The 21,526-nt window shown below is 44.4% G+C and overlaps 1 protein-coding gene across 2 annotated transcripts in view; it reads left to right on the top strand.

Annotated features, from left to right (window-relative positions):
- The window catches only part of MAML2 (mastermind like transcriptional coactivator 2), a 303,350-nt gene that overhangs the window by 88,909 nt on the left and 192,915 nt on the right, over positions 1-21,526 (top strand). The gene's annotated exons all lie outside the window — the stretch shown is intronic.

The raw sequence follows: 21,526 nt of genomic DNA, 5'->3' as shown, positions 1-21,526 counted from the left end.
ACAGCTTTGCTCAGTATTAGCTAGAGTTGGACTGAGGGGAATGGGTTTGGGTTAGAGACTACTCATCAATCAGATTTTGCATTTGCAGGCCTCATTTTAGCAAGACCAAACGGATGGGGAGGCATTTTGGTGGTGCCCTGACTTCATAGCAGGCAAACAGAGATAATTTTCGTTTCTCTCTTGCAAAACTTTATTGATTGAAGTTTGCGTTTGCTAACCTAAAACCATGGTGGCTTGGATGTGGGTTCTGTGCTATCCAAGCTTCTGAAGTTTGAGGATTTAGATAAAAGTTCTGCTTTGGTTTGATCAGGAATATTACACTGAGGTATTTTGAGGTGCAAGAGAAGAGTCATATTGAGTGGTTTAAACGCTTGTAAGGTGATGAGTGCCCTCAAGTCTCATGGAAACAAATGGAAGCTGAAGTCTATGGGAGGCGACAGTGCAGAGCGCTGTGTTAGACTGGGCCCCATGTGAAGGAGTTTGATCAGTTTCAGCTGCTGTTCAGAGCTGGGCTGTGTGAAATGGACAAGAATCATGTCAATTTCAGTTAGCAGGTGCCAGAAATCCTGGGGAGCTTATTTCCTTTTGGAAATACCATGTGTCCCTGTTTCCAAAATGAAATATTGCAGGATTTTCAGTCCCACAAAAATGTTTGCGTTTCCCACTTTTCATCCTGATTCAGGAGGGGAAAAAATTCTGAAAACTTGAAAATTTTCCCAAAACTGAACTTTGGTTTCCTGGCCAGCTCTAGAAAATGCTCTTTATTGCTTCCTGCACAATGATCCCCCAAGATATGGTAAATATATGTGGTAGCATGAGCAACGGTCAGTGCTATTAATGATGTTTCCTGCCAATGAGGGTAAACCATATGCCTGGCATAAATGTTTGTTCTGTTTATATCTTGTTCAGAGGATGTAGTAGCAGGGTTTGATATCAACAATCTCTTCTGTTATGAAAGATAAAATGATGAGGAGAATAAATATTTATCCCACCTCCCAGCTCAACGTATTTGTTCTAAAAGCCAGTCCCAGAGACCACAAGCAGAGCTATTGTAGTTCATAGACCATGTTACCAGAATATAATTTACTCATTCTAGCAGCAGTGTTTCTTTTGCTAAGATGAAGAAGAAAATCCTTACATTTAGAAAGATAACCCAAGTTTTCATTATTAGCTTTATTGCACTGAGTGTTATCTTTAACACTCAGTTCTGTTTAAAGTACTTTATCTGCTTTAACATGGATTACACTTAAAACAAATTTCCTTTAAGAAAACCCTGAACTTTTCTTCACATTCTTTCTCTTTGCATGGAAAAAAGATGCTGTTGCCTTACTGGAGTTTCTTTCAGTTGTGCAAATTAATCGATAGAATTTCTGTTTTTATAGTTTTCTTATTTAAAAGCCTGGGAAATTTCATCCAAAAAACTCTTTATCCGTTCACTTCCTATCTCTCTCTACGTCATTCTTGATGTACCTTTCAATTTCTGCTGCACGGGGCACGGGATCTATGCTTGACTTTGAGTAATGTTCGTGTTTGTGTGTCTTTTGGGAGGGGAGTATTCTTAACCAATACATAAGAAGACAGATCCCTGCCCCAAAGGAATTACATTCTGCACAGAAAACACTTGCACACACTCCTGTGTATATTGTGACAGGGTCGGGCCAGATGGCTACAAAAGAGTAATAGGAGGCAGATATATTAGCCCCAGGTTAAGTAGGCCCCTTTTCCCTGGGTAAGGTAACAGGGGCAGTTCCAGAACAATCAGGAACCTTCTGGAGATAATTAAGACAGACAGACTGATTAGAACACCTGCAGCCAATCAAGAAGCTGCTGGAATCAATTAAGGCATGTTAATCAGGGCACCTGGGTTTAAAAAGGAGCTCACTTCAGTTTGTAATGCGCATGTAAGGAGCTGGGAGCAAGAGGCACTAGGAGCTGAGAGTGAGAACGCGGACTGTTGGAGGACTGAGGAGTACAAGCATTATGAGACACCAGGAGGAAGGTCCTATGGTGAGGATAAAGAAGGTGCTGGGAGGAGGCCATGGGGAAGTAGCCCAGGGAGTTGTAGCTGTCGCACAGTTGTTCCAGGAGGTACTCTAGATAGCTGCATTCCCCAGGGCCCTGGGCTGGAACCCGGAGTAGAGAGTGGGCTCGGGTGCCCCCCAAACCTCCCAACTCCTGGTCAGACACAGGAGGAGTCAACCTGGACTGTGGGTTCAGAAAAATGGCCAAGCTGTGGGCTGCCGTGAAGCTCCGAGGCAGGCAAATCCGCCAATAAGCATAAGACCCACCAAGGTAGAGCAGGAACTTTGTCACACTATATGTATAAAAATGGCATGCAGAGGCTGTGGGAGAGATGCAGCACTAGACCTTTTTTTCTTTTTATTCACCTTCTGGATTTGTGTCTGTGTTTTAACCCTTGGCTAATTCCCTTTTTTTCTTTACCTCTGTCCATTTTTTGCCTGCATTTCTCAGTTTAAAAGAATAATCTGTGGCTATCTGGCTAATTTTCCTTTTTTAAGTACAAAGCATTAATCAATCCTTTCCCTCTTGCTGTTGTGTGGTACTTCTGATTTTCAAAAACAGAAGCCTAAAGTTGGGCTCTTTAACTCTATAGGTAGGTACCTGAAAAAGTGGATCAGTTTTCAAAAATGCTAAGCAATGGGAGTTGTTGGGGGTTCCGTGATTTTAAAAATCAAGACATTCCTCCATTAATGTGGATAGAGGAGCTTATGGACCTAAATCCATGTATAGTGTGATGGGGCAAGGCCAGATGGCTATAGAAAAGTAGTGGGAGATAGATATATTAGCTCCAGGCTAAACAAATCCCTGGTACCAGGTTAAGTGAAATGGAAGCTGCTCCAGGTCAATTAAGACACCTGGGGCCAATTAAGAACTTTCCAGAAGGCAGGGAGAATGCTAGGTTGATTGGGACACCTGAAGCCAATCAGGGGCTGGCTGAAACTAGTTAAAAGCCTCCCAGCCAGTCAGGTGGGTGTGCATGTCAGGAGCTGTGGGAGGAAGTTGTGCTGTTGGAGAGACTGAGTAGTACACACCATATCAGGCACAAGGAAGGAGGCCCTGAGGTAAGGGTGAAGTGGAGCTTGAGGAAGTGAGGGCTGCTGTGGAGGAAGTAGCCCAGGGAATTGTACATGTCATGTTTCTAAAAGGTCAGCTACTATAGCTGATACTATCAGGGTCCCTGGGCTGGAGCCTGGAGTAGAGGGTGGGCCAGGACTCCCCCCCCCCCACCTTTGCCCCCTGATTAATCACTGAGACTGGGAAACAACAGAGACTGTGCAAGGAAGGATAACTTCTCCTCACCTCCCTTGCTGGCTTATGATGAAACTGGCTCAGTAGACTGTGACCCTTGTCTCTAGAGAGAGAAGGGTTACGTGGAGGGTCACAGTGAGCCTCTGAGGCTCGCGAAATCCCCACGGAGGCAAGGACAGAGCTTTGTCACAATAGGCACCTAAATGCAAGGGGCCTGATTTTCAGAGATGTTGAACACCCACAACTCCAGTTGAAAGCAATGGCTTAGCAACTACGAAAATTAGAGTACTTATTTAGGACTGTCGGTATGGATTTAGGTGCCTGACTTTAAGCACCTGCTCTTGAAAATGTTGGCCTGGGGTGAGAGTTTCAAAACTGTTCAGTTTTGGCCTAACTCCGCTCCCAGTGAAGCCAGTGGAATCCTGGGAGTAGCGTTAGGTGAATGCAGAACACGTTTGAAAATCTCACCCTCAGTGCATGAACATTTTGTGTTTAACAAGGCTGCAGCAATGGACTATGAGACACATCTGTCCCGTGACTGAGTTGACATTGTGGGAGAACCTTTAGCTTCTGGAATTCTCAGACCTGAGTGCTTGAATTTGCAGCCTCAGTGCTCCGTGAATACGACTCGATTTTTTGCATTTAATTTCCCTGTGTGTGTGCTGTGGGTTTTTTAAAGAAAAAATGGAAAAATACAGAGCAGTTGGCCTGCAAAGTTTGCAAGTTCCACAGGCTAACTGTCTACACTGAAACTAATACGCTGGTGGAGTTGCAATTGTTCTGTAAACTCCTTCAGATACTGCATTAAATTCAGTGGGGCTTTGTGATGATGCAGGGGTTTGTCTGTGCAGAGCAGGTTAAAGGATCTCTACCTTAAACTGAAACCAAGCAGCTTTTTAATGCTTTCTTAACTCCAAACTGATTGGCAGGATTTCGATCAAACAGGTGTTATTTTTTTATTATGATCTTCTTTACGGTCTGATCCTGCATAATATTTTATCACTGATTGAACTGGAAGCAGGATCAGATCTTTAGAGACCAAACATGGAAAAGCTCCGTCCAAAAGGTGTGAAAACAGGGAATTAGAATGGAAATTGGTTTGCATCCTTAATATGGTAATACCAGCCAGTGTAACTGGTTTAACAATACAGGGGAAGCAGCATTATTTAGCTAACAGAGGCAGGGTTTTGAACATCAGCTGTAGATGAGTTACCACCTTTCCTTTAACAGTTGCAGGATGAAATGTCCTCTTGAGTCAGAGATAGCTGCCTGTCAGCAGATTAACCTGTGAACGTTTCCCCTGCGTGAGACAATCTGGATTTAATAAAGATGCTAGAGTTACCATGAGAAAATGAGAGGCTACCGAGGCCCTCATGATTAAGTGACAAAAGGGAGGTGGAACCTGGGAGGAAATGAGGAGAAACACGAGGGAACACCAAATTAAAAATATGTCCTGAAAGCCAAGAGAGGCTAGAAACACCTGGGTAGAAGCTTTGAAAGGCTCCTTGGTGGCAAGAGACTGGCTCACACAGTGCCCAGGTACCCTTAGATAGCCCTGGCCTTGAGTCTTTGCTTGTCTTCTCCTTGAGAATGTGGCAAAATACTGCAAAAGCTTTCTGGTGTTATTTATAGAAATGAGATCAAATGAAAGACCGGTTTGGGGTTAGTGAAACCTTGTGATTCAAGAGCTGTAAAACCAAAAGTCTGCTTCGGACTCAGGCCCACTGGATCTGAATCCTCCGTTTGGGGAGAGGAGCATTCATTGACGTGGGCCCAGGGTTTTCCTGTTTGCCAATAAATCTCGTCAGTCAGGCAGTCTGCCATGGATAACTGCCGTGAACCCATTGTGATAGGCCTGCCGTATTTTAGATCAGTTCAGCTCTGCCCACTTGTTCAAACTTGAACAAACTCAATCGTTTCATCTGGAAAAGTTTCCCAACACAAGTGGGTGGTTTTGTGGTTGAAGGTTTAAAACACATCATTGAAAAGCTGACTCTGAAGACTTGGGAATATATTTCCATCTCTGCATGTGAGGATTTGCGTGTGTAACAGCCAATATAGAAAGGTTAAAAAACCGCCCCTGCAGCTGGGAGGTGTAATTCCCGGGGGGGGGGGGGGGGGAGGGGCATCCATGCACTAACTCTGCTCTAGGTCGTGCACTAAAGATAGCAGAGTGGCTGTGTGGCAATCACCTGAGTAATAACCTAGGCTCTCAGACAGAGCTGTACTCAGGTGGCTAGCCCGAGCAGCCTCCCACGCCCCCATGGATACGCTGCTGTTCTTTGGGCAGGTCTACACTGAAAGCACTGCACTGGTGCAGCTGTGTCATTGTAGCACTTAAGTGAAGATGCTACCCCGGTGGCAGGGCTTCTCCCATCTGTGTAGTTAATCCGCCTTCCCAAGAGGTGGGGAACTGTGCTTACAGGAGAAGCTCTCCTGCTGATGTAGCACTGTCTATATGGGGTCGGTATAATGGATTTTTCACACCCCTGAGCGATGTAGTTATACCGATATAGGTCTGTAGGGTAGGCCTCGCCTTAGTGCACTAGCTCAAGCAGAGCTAACATATGCATGTCTACCTGAGCTGGGAATTACACCGCCCAGCTGTAGTGTAGACGTAGCCTTTGGGGCAAATTTTCAAAGCAGGCACCTCACATTTGCCTGTAAAAGTTGTATATGCACTCACGGCACACACGAAGTCTACACGCACAAATTGCATGTGCAGACAAGAAGTTAGCTGCACATATGCCAAGTTTGCAGGCACAAATGACCCTTTACATATAAAAATGCAGGATTTTCAAACGTTACAGTCTGTGTGTGTGCACATCTGGAGGACACATCATAGGTGCTGCCTTAGAAAATCTGGCCTTAATTTTCGTTTTATTCAATATTTCAGTTAAATTAACCTGTAAAACATATGGTACAAATAGTGCTCACCTAAGAGGATTGCGCAGTTCAGGTTTGATTTGTGACTCTGCTTTAAATTCCCATTCGTGTGGGAGTCCACTATTGGCCTTTAAACAGAATAAACTGAAACCTTCCACAGCTGCCTTTCATCACTGACACTGTTGCAGACAGATTCCAAAGCAGACAGTCTTTATCTGGTGGAGTTGTTGGAACTACCGTGGATTATTTCATGCAGAGCAAATCTAACGTGAGCATTGTCAGGAACAAAGAAACCATGTTGTTTAATTCCCCAACTTGTGCCTGTTCACATTTGAAATAAATGTTAGTATTATATATAATAATTCAGTTTGAGGGGAAAAAACTTTCTTAAAAATGGAGATTTGACAGTGGATTTTAAATCACATTTGGACATCACACTTGTGAATTCACAATTTCCATAGATTACTGGCATCTGTGGACCCTAGATAGTCTGTAATCACTAAGATTGTTCTAATCTTTCTCTGGAAGGTTTTCAAAGGAAGTACTGAATTACACAGATTGTTAGGAGGACTAGGTTTTAACTTGCAAGAAAGTACTTTAAAGGAAAATGCATACATTAGTGCAAGAGCTATAAAGTAAGGATATAATGCTTGTAACATTCAGACATCCTGATGTGCAATTTGTTATCCAAATTATAAAACTTCCTGGCAGACATAGTCTCTGCTGTATTCAGTGGTAAGCATGTAAACACACTAGCAAATCATTGTTCTTATTTCTGAAACTTTTATGCACCTCTCCTTTTCACTTGTTCTCTGCTGTTTGTTAATATCACACTGCGAAGTTACGGAAAAGCTTTAGAGGAGTGACATAGCTAGAGACCTAATTGGTATGAAAAGCAGCGTATGAATAAAATAACAAGAAAGAGCAGAGCTTCATTTTCCAGAGGAGAATGCGATTTCAATTCCTGCTAAATGTTTGGACGGTGAAGGCTGAAAATCAGAAACCTTCAACATCATGGGCCTGATTCTCATCACACTTAAAATGGTGAAAGTTCAGGTTAACTCCACTGAAGTCAATGGGCAGCCACCAGTGTGAAACTGGTGTAAAATCAGAATCAAGCCCGTTGTGTCAGTTTGACCTCCATTAAAACTAATGGAGTGACACCGGGGATTATAATGGCCCGTTAAGTGTTTTATGCTAGCTAACCCTTGACTTTACTGGATATAGAACTTTTGCCTCCTGTCTGAGCGCTCAGCAGCGGAATACCCTCACTCCAGTGAGAGGGGATTAAATGCATATCTGAGGATTGCAAAAAGGATGTGGAAAATATAAACCAAACGAGAGTCATTGGCTAAAAGTGAAGTCATATTTTTTAAAAAATATTTGCACTGCTGACAGCTTTCGGAGGCAAAATGTAACATGCTAGCAGTAAGCAGCGTAGCCTGAGTCTGCACGGAGGGAGAAGAGGGCTAAGGGAGAACCATACCTAACCCATTACTATACCCAGGAAGCAGCAGGGCTGGATGCTGTCTTGGAGAGGGCGCCTGATGTCATGCCCAACTGTGCACAGAGGAAGTGTGCTCTGCGCTTGGAGGCATAGTCTGGGCTTCATGTACATGAGTGACGGTGCAGGTACATGGTCTGTGGCTGGCAGCGGGCACCAATGGGATGAACCCCTGCTCCTGATTGAGGCAGCAGGAGTGGTGCATGCCCTACCATCCTCTCCTGCGCTAAGCAATGCAAAGGGAAACACTTCCCTGCTCTGACATCAGAATAGTTGACCCACTCGGCAGCGGGTGCAACCCTGCTCTCTAACTGGGAACCAGAGCAGGGAAGTATTTCCCTTTGCATTACGTCTCATTTGGGACAAAGGTTTCTGAAACTCAAGGGAAGTGTCACAAAATGTAGATGAATCTAAGGGAATGTTCAGTCTTCCTGGGACAGAGCAGAGTTGAGTTGGATGGATCAGATGTTCGGAACATATCCATATGTAACCCTTCTGCCCATCAGAGTTGGCAGCAACAAGGGCCGGGTTCAATATCTAGGGGATCCATTCCAATAACACAATGCAAAACCGGCGCGAGCCCCCACCCAGTGACCTGGGACAAATATATACCACCCCCGCTGGGCGCCTCCAAGAGGCAATACTTCCCCTCTCGCAAGCACCTAGTCTGAGTGTAGCAAAAACCTTTTAATAACAGAGAGAAACAATGTGGCATTATGTTGGGGAAACACCACCAACAGGATTCATAACACAACCCATGAGCAAAAAAAAACCACCCCAAGCAAATTGGGGCATGCCCTTTTCCCTTTGGTTCTTGAGTCCAGCAACCCCAAATCACCCAAAGTCCCAAAAGTCCAATGCCCCAAAAAGTCTCTGTCCCTGGTCAGGGCAGCCCCAGAGTTCGAAAGTTTATCTGCGGAGCTTTACCTCCCAACCTGGGTGGAAATGGGACGGGGTTAAGAGGCACCTTACATGATCTGAAGCTGACTGCCCCATAGCTCCATAGCGGCACTCCGCTCCGCCAGCCGCCCCACGAACTCCTTCGCTCAGCTCTGCTCCGCCAGCCGCCCCACAAACTCCTTCGCTCAGCTGCGCTCCACTCCGCCAGTCGCCCCACGAACTCCTTCGCTCAGCTCCGCTCCGCCAGCCGCCCCACAAACTCCTTCGCTCAGCTCCACGGCCCACAAGCAGCTCCTGCCATCCACAAACTGCTCCGCATCGAACTGCTTCACCAGCCGTCCCGCAAACTGCTCCACAATATATCTTCAGGCTCCCCCACTACTTAACACAACACTCAGTGATTTCAGCTCTCAGGTAAATTCAGCTTGTAGTAGGGGAGCCCCAGTGCTGGTGCACTGTCAGCCCAAAGTGAGCTCAGCAGCCTATAACTAGACTTCTAATGAAATCAAAATTAGCTCTGATATTCCACAGTGGAGAGAGGAGAAAGTGCAATTAGCATGTAAGGCCCTCAACAAGGGGCCCATACCACCAAGTATTAATACTTGTCCCCAGCCTCTCTCCCTTCACACAGTTTTGGAACCCATGACCCTTGCCTAGCAAGTGCTACTTAGTTGATGGTGAATCCCTCCATCATAACAAAAGGCCACGTACAGTTCCAAGCACAGTTCCCATAATCAGGGTAATAACAATTTATTCTTCCTGCCCCAATAACAGAGACACTGGGGATCCCACAGCAGCCAAAGTGACCATTTGGGCAGCTATGGTCTCATTCTAGGCGGGGTGGGTGTGCCTATGCAAATGAGATCGGCCCCTGAAGTTCTTTTCCACAACTTGCCACACCTCACCACCAGATGTCAGGGTGGAGCTCATCCTGACACTGCTTACACATATTTTATTGTATTACTTTGTTATCAAAATATTGTAAGTTGACTGAAGGAGGAACATTCCTGTTAGGGAATTGGCAGGCAACTCTTCTTATGGTGGAATCTGAGCTTCCAGCTTTGGGTTTAAACTGGAAAAGTCCTTTTTTGGTTTGCACTGCTGCCGACTGTAGAAAAATCATTTTCCAGAGCTGTGCAAAACCCATGACATCCTGGGAAAACATTTGTTCTGCTCACATGTTGATATAATATCAATGCAAACTTTAACTTTTTGTTGAGTGTGACATGATGCTGTGACAGTGAATTGTCACATTGTGATAGGATGTAATTTTGACACAACAGAGTGTCTTCACATTCTGGTGTCCACATATCACAGAGGTGACTTGGACTACATGACTAAACACAAGAGTAAAACACCCCCCTAACATCCCCGTGCAAGCCACCTGGACTTTGGTTCTGGGTATGCAGATGTCTGCTCAATCCTCCCCGGATGAGTGGTGTTACAACTCTGGCCAAGTGCCCTTTTGTGGACCGTTACCAGCCTGCTATGCTGCATTCGGCTTTTGGATTCGGTGTGCTTTCTATCCAGCTGAGCAGCATCCAGACACTGTCCCTAATTCCAGCAGCTCAGGCACACTCCTGTGGCGCAGACTTCCTATCTGGTACCCTTTCTTGGAATGCGAGGCCCAGGTGTGTTGTCTCCTCAGTAGCGTACACACGCTCTTCCCAGAACTCCACCCTGGAGCAGCTTCGTGAGTGGATACTCTCCAGTGCTTTAAACCTGGCTTACATCAGTGAAATTAATCTAATAACAGCAGCAACATAAACCGGGCTTAAAGTGATGTAGAGTATCCACACTTAAAGTTAAAAGTTGATCAGTGGGCAAGAGCAAATTGGGACAAATGCCCACTTTTGTCAAAAAGGTGGTGGAGGAATGTGCAGGGGGCGATGCAGGGGGCAAGTGGCAATGCCAGCCCTGTGCAGTGGGGGAGGCAGGGCTTGAGAGGGGGAGGCAGGGCTCAAGCGAACAATAATGCGTGTCAGCCTCATGCAGGGAGCAGGCAGGGTGAGCGGCTCGGACCAGCCCCGCAGAGGCAGGGGTGGAGGGCTTGCACCAGCTCCACATGGTGTTCCATTTTCCCTTTGAGAAATATGGTCATCCTAGATGATCACAGCAGTCCTTCCAGGCCTCGGAACAAATTAATCTATTAATCTGTTAGACCAGAAAGTGGGTGAAGCTAACCAAGAACAAGGCATTCTTATTCTGGAATAAGAGGGTCCACACATGGAGTTAATCAGGAGCAACTCTATGTGTAGACAAGCCCTAAGTCTTCTGAATGCAAGTCTGACAGTCTAGCACTATTCACAAGCACGAGACTCACTTAAAAAACCCCAGTGCTCTATTGTTACTTGACAATATCAAGCAATCATTCCCTTTCCCCAGAACACATACACACATCTGTCTTGTGTTTGCTCCCTTCTGAAACTTAGCTTACCCAGTGAACAACGGCCTCCAACAAGAGGCATTTTGGCACATCACATCCACGAACTAAGGAGGTCAGGAGTTATTTTCAAATCAGGAAAAAGACAAGGCACAAACACACCCTGAAGCATGAGGCTAAGACCAGTGGAAGGTCAGCGCATGTATTCTGCCTCTAGACGAGATGTAAGACTGATAACTGTGCCAAAAGACCGTACTTGGATTTTGTCAATGTGTCTCGGCAGCTCTTAGTACCTCAGCAAGGGCTTGGACTGTGATTGAAGTGGCTGGATACATTGATTTACTGTATGTGCATTCAGTTAGCAGCAGGATCATGAAATGTGTGCCCTCTTGCAGATTATTCTTCACAAGGGAGGTTTGTTTTCTTTGTCCTTTAGCTTTTTCAGTTTAAAATCATTGATTTGGTAACTGAAGGGAAATACAGAGCAGCAGTGGGCCTGATTCTGCACTGACACAAGCCATGGTGAATCAGGAGTATCTCTACAGAAAACAATGGGATGCTAACAATGTAACACTAGTACAAAAGCAAATAAGGGCTCATTTATAAAAATGTCAAAAATGCTTAAGCAGTTTAGGAGCCTAAATCCTATTTATTTTCAATGGGATTAGGCTCCTAAATAGAGCGAGGCAGGCAAGAGTTTTCCCATCCTGGGAAACTTTTTTAAAAAACTTCCCTATCCTGAAAAGTCAAAATTTCTAAAATTTCACAAATTGGCAAAACAAAAGAAACAAATTCAGTTTGGATCAATCAAAACGATTCCTTTAGAGTATTTTGTATTCATTTATTTTTTAATTATAATTACCTTGAATTGTGAAACGGAAATGAACCAAAAAACCAAAACCATTTTGTTTCAGAAATGTCGAAACGGGACATTGAGCCATTGGAAATCTTTTCTTTACAAATTTTTTCAACGCAAGAAATTTGTCAGTCCTGGCCCCTTCTCACAAAGAGCTTTCACTTTGAAAAACTGGCATTTTTCAATGAGAAAATGTCTTGTAGAAAAATTCCTGACTAGTTCTATTAATGTGAGACAAGTGGGTGAGGTAATATATTTTACTGGACCAACTTCCTTCGGTGAGAGAGACAAGCTTTCCAGCTCAACAGAGCTCTTCTTCATGTCTGGGAGAGGTACCTGAAAAAGAGCTCTGTGTAAGCGCGAGAGCTTGTCTCTTTCACTCGCGGAAGTTGGTCCAGTAAAAGATATTACCTCACCCACCTTGTCTCTCTCCTGTCCTGGGACAAACACAGCTACAACAACACTGCAAACAATGTCACTTCGGTGCTTTGGAAAATGCTAATCATTGTGCATAATGGTTAGAGCAGGGACCTGGGCGTGGACTCTGTGGCTTCCACTGGCACTCTGAGTAGATATAAATAGTAATTGCCAAGTGTTTTTAATAATCACTATGGCCACCTTGTGTAAGATACTTTAACCCCAGCTGTGGGTTAGCCATCTGTAACATGTGTATAATAATATTTACCTCTCCCATATGAGTTGGGTAGGTTAATCAGGGCCTTCCTTTATTCATGTGGTGTAGCACCTTACTCAGTAAGAGTCCTGTTTACTTCAGTGGGGTATTTGGGGAGACTGTTCAGTCTGAGTAAAGATATCAGAATCTAACCTCCATGTTTGAGTGCTCTGAGATCCTCAGATGAAAGGTGCAGCATCAGGACACGGTGCTATTTTTATTTTAAATATTTCAGAAGGGCTGCTAGTTAACAGTACTTTGTGCTTCTTGGGCCTGATTGTGGCAGGTGCTCAGTAGCCTCATCCTCCTCTGACTTGTTGGCTCAAATAAGTCACTGGGGATTGGGGGAAGGCAGTCCCTTGTAGGGTAAGGCCCCTGTAGAGCCTTCCATCTGCAGAACTCAGAGTGCTTTGCTGATATGAATGAATTTGGCATGCTACCACCCCTGTGAGGCAGGAGAAAGGAAGTGCTATACTCCCCGTTTTGAAAAGGGGGAGACGAGGCACAGAGAGATTAAGCAGCCTGGCCAAAGTCATACAGAGAGTCTGGGGCAGAACTTGGAACTGAACCTACATCTCCTGACTCCTAGTCATGTGGCTCAACAACAGGGCATCCTTCCTAGTGCCCCTCTCAACAACTGGAAGAGCAAAGCACAACAACCAGGCCATAGATTGAAAAGCTCGCTCTCCTTTTAGTGTTCGTATGGCTGCCATTGCCTCACTGCTTAGAGTTAAATGATCATTATGTATGAATCGACTCAGTAGAAAGCTATGTGGAAGGAAGGATATTTTAACTTTTCCATGTGTTCCCGTTCCAAACACAGGAATAAGTTCTTTCTAAGTTCTAACAGGGTGTTATAATTTTGTTTGGGGCCACGCTGCATTAGCCTGATGAATACGGACCATTTCGCAGCCTATAGACTGAGGACAGTCCCATGTGGGAGAAGGGTAGTCCTCACGGAGTGTGTCTGTTTAAACCCACATTGAATTTTGTGAAATTCAGACTAAATTGTAAGGGGGAGAAAAGTATAATGCATCTCTAAAGAACTGTGCCACTTTCTTCCATTAGATGACTAATGGTGCGGAGCCTTAAACCTTATCCTTTTGGATTCCTGACAACTCCACTTTCTCCTGGGACGAATAAATATCAGCCTGTTCCCAGGAAGATTAACTAATACAATGATGGAGGAAAAAACAGCTACTTTTCAGAGTGCTCCACTTAAACTGCCACCCAAACTTTTACCTCCCCAGCCTCCTCTGCCATTTGTTTTTCTGGCACTTCCATTTGTCGAACTCTATAATATGTTGGTGTGTTTAAAAAGAGCCCAGTTTTCTCACTGTGATAACTGATTAGACCTGGGATTTAGTCCTTTTGTTTAAAACATGTGGTCAGCCATGGGAAGAGGGTCAGAAAATGACTATCAATTATGTAATCCTTTTCTCTGACACCACGGAAACTGTTCCAGCTTGGCTGATTCAGAAATAGTTCTGCACTGAGTGGAGCTCAGATGGTATGTTAGGTGTTTTACAGACAGGCATGGAGACAAAGGGTGAAATCCTCATCCTGTTGGGTATATCTACACTGCACACTAAGCCCAGGCTCTGACTCGGCCTTGAGCTTCATCCAGACACAAGACAGTCTGACTTGGGTCAGCAAGCACTCAGGACCCAGGTCCTAGGATTCCACTAAGGGGGATGGGTCAGAGTCCAAGTCCCATTGTAACTTGGGTCCAAGCCCTGTCATTCCGCAGTGTGATTCCAGCTCAAGCCGCAGACCTGAGTCAGAAGGTCTGTGTAGTGCTATGTGGATGCATTAGCATGGCTCTGAGACCCAGGTCCAGCAATTGTAAGCCCAGGTTTACAGTGCAGTGTGGATGCTCACGTGTGGGCTTGGAAACACAGAGTCCACAACCCTGGGTCCCTCAGTCCAGGTTTACATTGCAGTTTAGACTCACCCATTGAGGTCAATGGCAAAACTCCCATTGACTACAACAGGGCCAGAATTTCACCCAAGGTCCCTGCCCTGAAGACTTGACAGTCTAGCTAACTAGACAGTGTAAACAGGTAATGTTCAACTAGGAAAGGTTTTAGAGTAATAGCCGTGTTAGTCTGTATTCGCAAAAAGAAAAGGAGTACTTGTGGCACGTTAGAGACTAACCAATTTATTTGAGCATAAGCTTTCGTGAGCTACAGCTCACTTCATCGGATGCATACTGTGGAAAGTGTAGAAGATCTTTTTATACACACAAAGCATGAAAAAATACCTCCCCCCACCCCACTCTCCCGCTGGTAATAGCTTATCTAAAGTGATCACTCTCCTTACAATGTGTATGATAATCAAGGTGGGCCATTTCCAGCACAAATCCAGGGTTTAACAAGAACGTCTGGGGGGCCGGGGGGAGGAAGAAAAAACAAGGGGAAATAGGTTACCTTGCATAATGACTTAGCCACTCCCAGTCTCTATTCAAGCCTAAGTTAATTGTATCCAATTTGCAAATGAATTCCAATTCAACAGTCTCTTCCTGGAGTCTGGTTTTGAAGTTTTTTTGTTGTAATATCGCAACTTTCATGTCTGTAATCGCGTGACCAGAGAGATTGAAGTGTTCTCTGACTGGTTTATGAATGTTATAATTCTTGACACCTGATTTGTGTCCATTTATTCTTTTACGTAGAGACTGTCCAGTTTGACCAATGTACATGGCAAAGGGGCATTGCTGGCACATGATGGAATATATCACATTGGTGGATGTGCAGGTGAACGAGCCTCTGATAGTGTGGCTGATGTTATTAGGCCCTGTGATGGTGTCCCCTGAATAGATATGTGGGCACAGTTGGCAACGGGCTTTGTTTCAAGGATAGGTTCCTGGGTGGGAATTGGGAAGCAGCAAGCGCAAAGTTTAGCACAGTTTTACCAATGCAACCACTTTCATTTAGATGTAGGGAGCAATTCACCATGCCTTGTCTGGGCATGAATATCACTGCAAAGTGGGTGTAAAATACTATCACATCCAAATGGCAGCATTTTCCACACTTCTTGCTTTCCTTTTTCCACTGCTGCAGAATGGAGAATCTGGCACTTTCCATCTAGTTTACTCATAGCACTTGTTTAAGGAAGTACTAAAATAATTTATACTGGTCTTCTGTGCTGTCTGACTCTCTAAAGGGTCTCAGATGCAGTTTGTAAACAGCTGCTATACATACAGGGGCACATCCTCAGCATTTTATACCAGCTAAGGATCTGTCCCACACTTTTCTTTCTTCACTTTCTATTGTACTGTATTTAATTACCCAGATAGATAATACACTGCCACTTTTCACTTCCATAGATCATCCTATCCAAGGCTCTCACAGCACTTTACAAACTTTAATGAGTTAAGCATAGCTCCTTTGAGGTATCAAATTTACTGTAAAATGAGACATACAGAAGTTAAGTGACTTGTCCAAGGTCACACTACGAGGGCAGGTCTACACTTACCAGGGATTGACGCTGTGGCGATCGATGCACTGAGGGTCTTCACTAGACCCGCCAAATTGATCGCAGATTGCAGATTGCTCTCCCATTGACTCCGGTATTCCACCGGAACAAGAAGAGTGAGGGAAGTCGACGGGAGAGCGTCTCCCGTCGATGCAGCATGGTGTAGAGACTGCAGTAAGTTGACCTAAGCTATATCAGCTCCAACTATGCTATTCACGTAGCTGGAGTTGCGTAACTTAGGTCGACTTACCCCCATAGTGTAGAAAAGGCCGTAGTCACTGTTAAAGTGAGGAACTCCATCTGCTGCTCTCCACACTAGGAGGCACTGCCTCTTCTAAGATAACAGATCATACATGAAAAGCTGTAGGGCCTTCTATTTCTTAACTACTTTTTAAATTGCTAAGGGTATGAATACCTTTTTGGTCATTTTTCAGGTAGCAGGTTGTAGCTAAATGTTAGATCTGCTGTAGCTCTCTATGACCTGGCTGATAAAAATCCAGATGAGTCATTAATACTTAAATAGACGCTCAAAACTACACATGTAATCATTGTTTGGAAATGTGTAAGCCACTGTTGGATTCAAAGATAATGTAATATCAGGCTTTGGGGATTAGCAGGGAAAAAAAAGAAAACTTGGGATCCAGGTCAGGCAGGAAATGAATGGTCTTAGGAAGTTCTCCGGTTTGTGGGGAGAGGGCTCAAGGGAATCCCATAGCCCAAATTCTCACTGCTGCTAGATTAAAAGAAGTGCATGCATCTGGGTCTGTGGCAATGGACTGGGAAAATGGGGTACACCATCATGTTTTTCTTTCTGATCTTATGGCTTAAAATTGTACATTCCAAAAACGAACACACACCAGTTGGAGGTATTTCCTTAGTCATCTCAGTGCAGCTGTTTGACTCTCACGGCTCTCAAGACTATTGTGAAGCTGCATACTGTGAATCTTCTTGCAATAAGATCAGAACATACCCTATATGGAATGACTGCTTGTCTCAGCTCACTGAGCTGCACTTGTCCCTGCACATCCTGATCTACACACACCCTGTCCGGGGCCCCCCGAGGTAGCAAGACTTCCTTGTCAATCTTCTCCTGGTGCTGGCCAAAGTGGCCATCTATAAACTAGGAGGAGGAGGATGGGCCGGGAGGTGCTCTGCAACTGTGGAGCCTATTTCTGTTCCTCCCTTCAAACACGTATCCAGGCAGAGTTCCTCTGGGCCACATCCACTGGCTCCTTAGATACCTTTGAGGAGCAGTGAGTGCTGTCCAGGGTTCTCTGCTTGGTGTCCCCATCAGGTTCCCTACTTCTGGCTGTATGACCTCACTACCATTCCTGTTTTCTTATTAGTTGTCCCCCGCAATCACTTGAGCCCCAAGTTCTGTCGCTCCTCCCCATAGGCTGCAGGAGGGACCTTCAGACACCCACCTGCTCCCGGCTGTCTCTTCAGCACAGGTTGAGGGGGTCACTGGTTTGAGGAGGCTGACACTCACTCCAGTTACCTTTGGTGTGTTTGTTTTAGGAGCTGGGCCTGTCTGCTCCTTCATACTGCTGTGGGACTGGCAGAAGTTAAAAAAATGTATAATCTATATACTCTACACTTGTGCCCTCCTTCGTGGCCCTAACTGTATGGGATCCAGAGCTATTCAGGCTTAGGATAACTTTCTGAATTTCTACCTTTGTATTCAAATGAATAGCTTATATTTAACTGCAGCAGAAGCGAGATTAGATGTGCCCTGGCCGTCTGAGCAAGTAACATTAAGATCTAAATTGTTGATGATTTACACATTCAGTGTGTAATTTGTAATAAGGCATATAGATGGTAATCTATATCAAACACTTATGTGGCTCATGGTTAGATATCAGGGTAAAGAGAGATGCATATTATTTACTACTTGTGAATTACTCTCCACATAACTATATTACAGGGACATTATCATTGAAAAAATCATGTTTTCAGGAACAATTTTTTTTACTTGAGTCTAGATTTTGAGTTAATTTTCTGTGTGTAGCAGGGGTAGCAACCTGTAGAGTCAGGACCCAAGAGTCACAATCTGCCTCTCAGTTACCCTGCTGCTTTGATGAGGAAAAAACTGCTCCAAGTCTATGCCTGGTCTATACAGAGGAAGGGGCGGAGCTATGCCTCTGCCCAGTCTCCACCCCTTCCTGCCCTGTAGTGGCTTTGCAGGGCCTACTTCCATTCTCACATTGGTACTGGAGGTACAATGGTACAATGGTATAGGCATGAGAGAGGAAAGGTAATGACTAACGGCATGGACCATGATCTGCCCCTAAGAAGTTTTAGAATCTAATTTGCTGTAGTGGCAGATCTGATCTCACTGGTATCAGTGTGATTTTGCCATTGGAGAAGGATGTGGCCATTTTTACTGTAGTCAGTTTTTTTGTTTGTTTTGTTCTACCTTTTGTATTTCTCTCAGCTGGGACACTGAAGTAAACTCGTCAGTTTCACTTTTGTTTCTAGTCCGTCTGGGCCAAATTTTGCCTTTATTGCAAATTTACAATGAGAGTAGAATGTGACCCTTTCACTTTTAGGTTCTTAGTCTTCAGGGTTTAAATTCAGGGTCAGATTCTGCAGCCCTTAAGTCTCTGAATCAGCAATCCCTCCCTATTCAGCAAAACACTTTTGCATATACTTAATTCCCATTGACTTCAGTGGAACTCAGGCACATGCCTAAACTTAAGAACATACTTATATGCTTGGCTGAACTGAGTCATAACTGAGCAAAGCATCCACTGACTCCTCTGGGAGTTCTCCTTAATATAAAGACAGCAGAATTCAGCCCTATAGACCTTCTAAAGCAGAGGTCCCCAAAATGTGGGGTGTGCCCGCCTAGGGGGGCATGGAGGAATGTTCAGGGGTCCCCAGCTGGGGCCCAGGCCAGCTCCCACTGGGGATAGGGAGGGAGTGCCACCTAGTTCCAGTCCTGACCCCAGCGGCTAGCTCCACTCCCAGCCCCGCCCCCACCCCTGCCCCCAGCCGTGGTCCCAGCTTGGCCCCCTTACCTCGGCCCCTTTACCTCTGTCCGCATTGCCCCCTCCTGTAGCCGTGGCCCTGCTCCTGGCCCCAGCTCGCGGGGGGCTGGAGGGAGGGCGGACAGGGGTAAGGGGAGGCCCGAGGTAAAAAGTTTGGGGACGACTATTCTCAAAGGTGCTACGGTTTTAGTTTAATTCCTGAAATCTTTGAGCATAAAAACTCTTTGCTTAAGTGGAAACTGCACAAATATAAGGGCTGCAAGATGAGGGAGAAAATACAATTTTTTGATGTATCAAACAAAACTCTACTTGTATCTGAACTTGTTTCTTGTCATGGGTTTGTGGGAAATGACTCAGCCCCCAAGCAGCCTGCTTGTTTGCAATTGATGGACCAAATAACTGTAGCTAGTCTTTTGTCAGATCTTTCAGAATATGGGATATAGACCATTTGGGGGCTTGTGGTGTGCAATAAAATTGTATATAATTTCAGGCGGCACCAGCAGGTGAAAGTTAAAACTTTTTGGTGAAGTGCTCTGTGACATTGTTGCTTACCCATGCACGCGGTATGTCTAAAAATAACAGCACTTGGAATGGGAAGCTTACAAAATCTGTTGATTTATAATGTTTTTTTCCGGCTTTATGGCTTGAGTGCCCGCCCCACTGAGATTTGATGTTGCAACCAGACTGCCGTTAGATAATAAAGGAACTCAGTTTTCTTTCCTAGTATACAGTGCTCTGAACTTTATGGCATGAGTTTTATTTTTTAGCATCGCACAGATAAATGAGAAAGATGGCTTCTAAACGGAGTAAAAAAGGCATTCCCTTCCAAATGGTGGTCTTATATATATATACGCCCAGGAAAAAATACTGATAGACGTATCTTTGAATCTGACTTGAATGTACAAAGCAGATTTGAGTTGGAATTATTTTTTATTTCAGGATGTCAGGCACAAGTTTGTATCAAGGAAAACACGTATGATTAAAAAAAAGAGGGAGGGGGTCTGGGCCACATTCCATTATAATTGCAAAGTTAATCCTGTTGACACTACTACAACACAGGCTCGAGTCTATTGATCTCATTGTACATTTTTACTTTTAGGGACCCAGCAGATCATATGCTAGGCAAGTAATATTGTGTACGGTTTGTGGAAAATAAATGTGTTTTATCCTTGCAGTAAAAAAGCAGCCAGATGTTTAGAGGGACATACACAATATTGAGGAGGCTTAGAGTCATAGAACTTGCTAAAACCGTGCAAAGCTGCTATTATGGAGAAAACAGGAAGACAGCTTCCTCCATGAACTTACACCATTTCCCAAGGAGGAAGCAGGGCCACTTTTTTTTTTCATTCTTCTTTTACTTTGCTCTTTGTTGATTTTGAAACAGAAAGACAACTATTAAGTGATGACCATAAAAGGCTTATACTAGCAATGACATCAACGGTAAAAAGAGAGAAAAAAACAACCACCTTAAATAAACACAAGTTTTAAAGGACTTCGACTTCCCCTATAAAAATGTAGATGTTTAGGCCTGCATTGCTTTGCTTGTTTTATTGCCAACACTCATTCTCTAATACCCGCACCTCCAGACTTTCTATTTTATGCTCACATTGTCAGCTATTAAGTGGGGCGGATTCCAGCCACCTTGCCTTTACTTAATTATTTTATTTAGATTTATAACATAAAAATAAACAAAAACACATCCCCGTAATGCCAGAGGTGCAGCCCACCACATCCCAGAGTGTGCCTTGCTCCAACTTGATCTAAATGGAAAGCTGCAGATTATTGTTAATTCAGTGGCAGGACGTCATCTTCCAAGTCCAAATATTATTCCTGACAGGCAGTTTGAACAGAGTAGCGCTAAGTGTAGCCTGTAAGCGAAATGTGGCCCACAGAGTTTGACACCATGTCCTATGGACTGCATTCATTTTTAATATGGAGGGAAGCTTGCAGAAATTAGGGGTGTGTCCCTAGCATGCAAAATTCTCTCTTGCTCACATGGTATGATGAGACCTGTAGTTTTCGTGTGGCACACGTAGAGTTAGGATGGCTACATGCTGCACTGGAGAGCTAAGTGTTCTCAGTTCTTGTGATTTTTGTCCCAACTCCCACGATATTCGGTGTGTGCCCCAGGTGATTTCACGGGAATCTCTCTCTCTCTTTTTTTTTTTTAAGGAAAGCTGAGTTTTTAGCCCTCATGCTGCAGAGAAAAGCCTGAAAGTGTGACTAGAGTGCACCCTAAAGGCAAATAAATCCCAGAAGGCCAATACACAGACCTCCCAAATGTATCACTTATTTTAAAATCTCATAATTTTGAACCCAGTCTCATGATTTTTAGGGGGTTTGAGTCTAGATTTTTGAATGCTCGTGACTGGCAATGATGAAAGCTCTGTGGGATTCATTTGTCCCATGGCTTTCACCTGAACATGTGTGGCAAATTTTATTGTAAGAATAAAATCCATACTTTGAAGATGAATTCTTATCTTTATATGTATATAGTACATCTGTATGTGTATAGATACACACACATCCCTTAGATGGAAATGGAACATTACATGCCAGGACATGTAGGACAAGCCTCTGAAATAAAGAT

Source organism: Lepidochelys kempii, chromosome 1 (genome assembly GCF_965140285.1).
Source record: "Lepidochelys kempii isolate rLepKem1 chromosome 1, rLepKem1.hap1, whole genome shotgun sequence".
In the NCBI taxonomy this organism is placed as follows: Eukaryota; Metazoa; Chordata; order Testudines; family Cheloniidae; genus Lepidochelys; species Lepidochelys kempii.
The sequence above is the reverse complement of the archived record's forward strand: the minus strand, read 5'-3'. Positions and strand labels throughout refer to the sequence as shown.